The 6478-nt window shown below is 37.8% G+C and overlaps 1 long non-coding RNA gene across 1 annotated transcript; it reads right to left on the bottom strand.

Moving 5' to 3' along the window:
* Positions 1-6278, bottom strand: LOC135296692 (uncharacterized). Its single transcript, XR_010358702.1, has 4 exons — positions 6024-6278; positions 1209-1378; positions 190-287; positions 1-85 (listed from the first exon to the last, which is right to left on the bottom strand). It is a non-coding gene; the product is annotated as an uncharacterized LOC135296692 (long non-coding RNA).
* Positions 6279-6478: the final 200 nt, after the last annotated feature.

The raw sequence follows: 6478 nt of genomic DNA, 5'->3' as shown, positions 1-6478 counted from the left end.
GCCAGGATGATTCTGCTGCTTTGGTAACAGCAAAATATTGGTAACTCATGTTAGCTGTTATCTTTTCTACTCTTCAGCTTCTTTTCTGGGAATGGGTAGAATCACAAGACAAATTCATCAGGAAGGGACACTGAGATGTGGGCCTTCAGCCCAACTTCCTGCTCAAGGCAGGGTCAGCTGTGTGCTTACCAGTTACTCAGTCTTATCTCTGCCCATTTTATCTCACCCTCCTGATGCAAAGAGCCTTACTCCATCTTCTCACTTATTTTCCCAGAGGTGCAGGGGAGCTGCAGAAAAGAACCCCAAAAAGGAAAGGAACAACCTCAGTTGCAGGCTGAACCAGCCTTGCTTTCTCAGTTTGTCCTCACAGGGTGAGTGCTCCAATCCCTCACCATCTTGGTGGTCCTCCACTAACTCCACCCTAGTTTATTTATGTTTTTCCTGTATTGGGAAGCACAAAATTGAATGCAGTACTGTAGAAATACTACAAGGAATGCTGTGTAAAGCATCCATCTCTTCTAGTCACACAGCCAAGAATACTGTTGCTCCTCGTTGCTGCCAAGGCATACTGCTGGCTCCTGCTCATTCTGTGTCTGCCAACACACCTTACGTCTTGCCAGCAGTGCTGCTCTCCTCAGTCAAGCCCAACTGGCATAACTGCAAGGAGCTCTTCCTTCCCAGGTGAAGGACTTGAACTTGACCTGTTGTCTCCATCTTTAGTTTGTGCTCAATTACAGGGTGTTTAAAAAACACCCTTGCACGACTCAGAAAGAAATCCTCACCGTAAATGCAGAGTCTGGGTAGAAGTATTCTATAAGGAACAAAAGCCTATCACAGTGTTTAGAGAAAGAGAAGAACATCTTCAGTGAGCTGAGCATGTATCTTTCAATTAGTAGACCAAATTTTTCTCTTTCAGTTATATTTCTCAGAATAAAATCTATGGGCCAGTCAATATATTCAAAGAAAAAACATTAATCTTAGAAACATAGAATCATATAATAGGCTGAGTTGGAGGGGACTTGCACAGTACCATTCTCTCAAATTATCAAGAGATAATTCTTTTGTTCTGTGATTTATTTAAGAACATTATGGTAATATTTCCTTGGTCACAGACTACTGCATTGGATTATGGACACCCCAAATCTGAAGATTGTCTGCAATCACATCCAAAAAATCAGATCTTGCAAAAAAACTCAGGACAAACCCACATGGGCATCTTTCCTTCTGTTGTAGGAGTCATCATGGACTCTAGGAGAAGAGAATGTTGCCTGAAGATCCCACAGCAGCCACTTGGTATCCGAAGGGGAGCTTCAGAGAAGATGAAGAAGGACACTTCATCACGAACTGTAGCAGTAGGACAATGGGGAATGGCTTAAAACTGAAAAGTGATAGGTTTTGATTAGATGTTAGGAAGGAATTCTTTACTATGAAGGTGATAAGGCACTGGAACAGGTTGCTCAGAGAAGCCATGGATGCCCCAACTCTGGCTGTGTCAAGGCCAGGCTGGATAGGGTTTTGAGCACCCTGGTCTAGTGGAACGTGTCCCAGTCCATGGCAGGGCTGTTGGAACTAGATGGTCTTTAAGATACCTTCAGACCAAACCATTCCATGATTGTATTACTCTATGCTTCCAAATTGTTATGCAAGCCTAAAATGTTTTATTGATGTGTAAATTCAGTTCTGAGATGAATGCATGGTTTACTTAATAACACCTTGAAATTATTCTCAGACTAGCAGGTATGTTATGATAACATGAACTTCTCCCAGAAAAATCCTCTTTGTCCCTTTATGTCTACAGTTCTGCTGAGGTTTGGAAGTTGAAATTTACTGAATTGTCTAGTTTGTTAATTTCTTTGTACCATGCTCATCACCATGGTTGGAACATTTGTTTAATTACTAAAGCTTTATTGTGTTTCACCAGTGTATGATAGGGAGAAAATAAGTTATTTCTTATCATCCAAGCTTTAATCTTCAAACAGGATGCTAAAACAAGCTATCTGCCTGTTGCCCATCATCTCAAGCCAGGAGTACTATATAATGGTACTTCAGCTCTCACACCTTTGTGCAGTGTAATTATAATTATATTATGGAACCCACACAAATGCATTCTAACCTGCCCAAGACAACAAAAGCTTTAATCTTCAGTTATTACTAAGAAGTAATAGTAAGAGCTTGTTGCCTTCAGGTTTCTTCTGCAGAGTACATTGGATCGTTCCAGTATGAAATTAATCTCTTGAAGAAGATAAATGACTTTTATTTTCTATTTAAAACATGTTCTTGCTTTTATATTCATAATCATCTGATTTTGAAGAGGTATGATTTTATAGAATGACCGCAAACCTTGAAAGTTTTCAAATAGCTGCCTTTTACACAGACATGTTGGATTAAACGTGCTTTCACTGGCCTTCTTTGAGCAAGAAATTGGAGAATTTGAGCTCCTTTTTAACTTAAACAATTATGTGGGTAGCCTGCACATCCTTGTAGGAGATATCATGGTATTTTCATCTTCAAGAGATATAATAAATCTTTGCTACAGTACAGGAATAATTTTTATAATGAAATCTCTAGATCAGCTCATTGTTAAATTTTAAATTCCTGAAGTCCTCAAGTGTCTTTCAAAACTCCCAGAAATTATTGGAAAATCTTTGAAAGCAGAAATATGAAAAATTAATCCTAGGAGCTGCAATTTCTTTTTTGACTTGATGTTTTCAAAACTATAACTTCGGATTTAGAAGTGGTTTCTTCTGACTGATAAAAAACATGAGTATGCAGGGATACAAACCTTCAGACTTGTTTGTTTGTGGAATATTTAACTTTTCATTTGTTTCTTGTGGGTTTTTTCCATCTAGAATGAGGTGATTATGGAAAGAGCCCAACACCTTGACATGTTTTTTTTAACCTGTTTTTAATCAGAAATATAATCATTAACAGTTCCTAAAGCTAAGGAGCTAAGTGAGAACTGCTTTTACTCTTATTCTGGAAGTTACAGAAATCCAAAAGCTATTATGATCAAGATTTTCCTGTTAAAAAATGGCTTTATGAAAAGAAAAATGATTTCTACTCTCTGTGGCTAGCTTCTGGGAAAAAACCAGATTTTTAAATTTTGATTTAAAATGCAAGAGAAAGATAAAATATTAATATTTAATGTTAGTGGGTTAAATCTCTGCTAACCTTAGTAGGGAGTGACCTATAAGTTCAAATGTTATTATAACAAAAAGTAAAGAAATATTTTCGTTATTTGTCTTCCCTCTTTCATCTTACCTCATCTCTCCCCCAACTAGGAGACAGAATAGCATTCTGAATACTGATATGTATAGCAGTTCATAAGGTAAATGTTTTCCTACAAAAAATTTCCACAGTTTTTCTTTTATTTTCTTCACATATTATATGGTTTCTTTAGCATATTCCTTTTAAGCCTTAAAAATTAGCATTAATTTTATAATTTTAAAACATGTTTAATAACCATGTATTTTCTATTGGTCTATTGCGCAAAAAAAATATGTCAGGAAGGAAATTAAAAGCACTAAAACCTATGCTGGAGGTGTCATAGAAGTTGGGAAAATCATATCCAAATTGTTGTAAAACAGAGCTGGTCACTGTTTGAAGTATAACATGTTACATGGTTTCAGAGGAGGTTGCAATAGCATGATTTCAACATATGTTATACATATGGCAAGAGGAATCAGGCAGCATTTTATAGCTCCATGCTTACAATAAACACTAGGAGCTCAGTTCATTTGGACCCAAGTGTTAGTTCCACTTATGAGATTCTAGGACATCTCAGCCAGGGCTTTGAGGAGACCCAAGTCCTTCTCTTGCAGCAGTTGGAGGGATGTGAGGATGTACAAGGCCAAGCCCAATGGTGCTACCTGCCTCTCTGGGGGTAACTGCGTGCGCCTGTGCTGGCTCTCAGCCTTTTCCCTGCAGGGTGTTCTCTCTAACACATCATCCATACGCCAGGTGTGCATGGAGCTGCTGGATCCATGGGAAATACATGTCATTCTGTAGCAGCAGTTAGGAAGCACGTGAAGTATTGTAGAGTTGCTGAAAAAGCACTAAATTACCAAGTCTGAACAGCTGGATGCGGCCTCAATGGCACGTGCAGACAAATGAAACCTACTCATTATTCCAAACTGTTCTTTAATGGAGAAAAAAAAAATGTGTATTCTCATTGGTTATACCTCTGCCTTAACTTTGGACTGCCATAAACTAATTTTGTTTCTGAGAATCCAGAGGATTTTTGACAATGACTTTATGCAATGTGGAATTGAAAATTAACAGCAGCAGAAATTCACCTGGTTTATTTCCATGTCCCCTAAGCAGACACACCTGCACCTAAATTCCACCTGATGGACATTTGTTCTAAAACTTCAAGTGACAAAAATGCCATAGGATATCTATTCTATTAAAAAGCTAAATTTCTCCTGCTACATTTTAAAACATTACTTATTATTATATTATTCAGAGCAAATTTAAAACAAACAAACAAAAATAAGAATTTTTTTTCATTTTTTCTTTGAAAGAATACTATAAATATTTGAAAATCTTTCTTACTAAATGACATCTTCCAGATGTTTTATTTTCTTCATCTGGTGACATCTTTCAGTGAAGCAAACCACACACTGCACAAAAGCTTTTTCTTCCCTGATACCATATCTCACTAAAAAAAGACCTTTGTGATGGTGATGGTGAGCATTGAATCAGAGATCATCTACATTTGAGGAACATGCTCTTTCTCTGCCTTTGTTTTTGAGGAACACTCACTGAGATTAAATTCTGAGACCTTCAAACTTTTCACAGCAATAATTTGTAGTGAGTTGTGCCAGGCTTGTATGAGGCCATTTTTTCCTCAGGTAATAATGATGCAGTATGTGTTTTCAAGTTTATGCCTTGCCTGTGATTTAACAAGGACTAGAAGTTTTTTTGTTAGTCGTGAAGGTGCTCTAAGTTTTAGTGCAGTGAGGGGGCAGCAGACTGACACACAAGACCCTTCTAAATGCTAAGTATGTGCCCAAAAATTTATTGGGTTTAACCTGACCCTCTTCAGTGTACGTAAAAGTTAACTAACTTGCCTATACTGCTGTTGGACAAAAAATAAATTAGGAATTTAATAAAAACACCTTTCTAATTAAATAAAGAATTACAAATGCACCACCTACAGAAATGCATGGCAGCAGGGGAGTTTGAAAGTCAAATGCTAATGCATTTTATCATATCCTGCAGAAAGTTCTTCTCTTTGAGCTTCCCTGGTGGCAGGCATAAGAACTTTGGCATATAGCTTCATCTGGACAGAGACTGGGTCAGACACTCAGTAATGGAAAGAGCTTCCCTGGCTGAGGGAACTGTTCAAACCAGCCAACTGCCTGCTGTTCCATGCCCAGACCCGAGGAACCATTTTGAGGAAGTCTACAGAAACCGTTCAAAGTTACTATTTTCCCCCATTCTTTCTTACTTTTTCAGTCTCTGGAGCTTAACATAGAGAGTAGAAGACAAGAATAGTAGAATGTCACTACAGGACAAATTGGGGGGATCTTGGGTGCAGGGGTATGTCTGTCACTGCTTTTAAAGCAATCAGATTTTGTCATGACTAAACATGATGGATTTGGGAATACAGCATCACTTTAACAGCTAAAGTGTAGTTAGTGATCAGATGAAGTACTGAATTAATTTGGTGAGCCTGGAATATATAAATCACAAGGAAAATAGACACTTAAAAATAGTTTGTCAAATTATGGATGAAGATCAGATGAAAGAAATAAAAAATAGAAACAGAACAGCCTTTGGGACGTCAGTGGGATCCATCAAAGTCTAATCATTATACAGCTCTGGCATTTAGCTTCAGTGTAGGGGGTCCCCCAAGCACTTCTGGTTGGTGGCTTGCTGAGTAAATGTCAGTTTAATGCTGTCTTCCTGTTTTCGTAGAAAACTCCTGTAGGGTCTCTCATCAGCTAACCAGTTAGATTATGTCCCCAATGCCTCTAGTCAAGCATAAATGTTAGTTCTAAAAGTAGCTGCTTTCTTACCTTGTTTCTATTTCACTCAGTGACATCAGGTTTTTTAGCCTTCAAAGGTCCAAGACCAGCTATTTTTGAACAATGTGGTGGCTTTGATGTTTCTTGCAAACCACATCCCTGAGTGCATGTCACTGAATTTAACATGTACACCATTATGACAGTTAAAATTATTATGCATAAATGATGTGGCCCAGTGAACACACAGGAGACAGGTTGAGCTCTGCTTTTTTGTCATAGGCACCAACAAATAGAAAAGCTTGTGTCTGTCCTTGTGTTACATATGGTATGGGGAGAGAGACTCTTGTCCCTTTTCTATTTGCAGGATATGTGTCTGATCATGATTGCACACTACATCTCTTCATTTAAACATGTTTCACACAAAACAGGGAGAAAATAGTTTTGTTAGTATTAGAAAAGTATTTTGAAAAGTGTCATCACCTAATAATGAGAGTAATGCAGTCCAT

The sequence above is a fragment of the Passer domesticus genome, chromosome 3 (assembly GCF_036417665.1).
Source record: "Passer domesticus isolate bPasDom1 chromosome 3, bPasDom1.hap1, whole genome shotgun sequence".
NCBI lineage: Eukaryota > Metazoa > Chordata > Aves > Passeriformes > Passeridae > Passer > Passer domesticus.
This window is presented reverse-complemented; position numbering and strand designations above follow the sequence as displayed.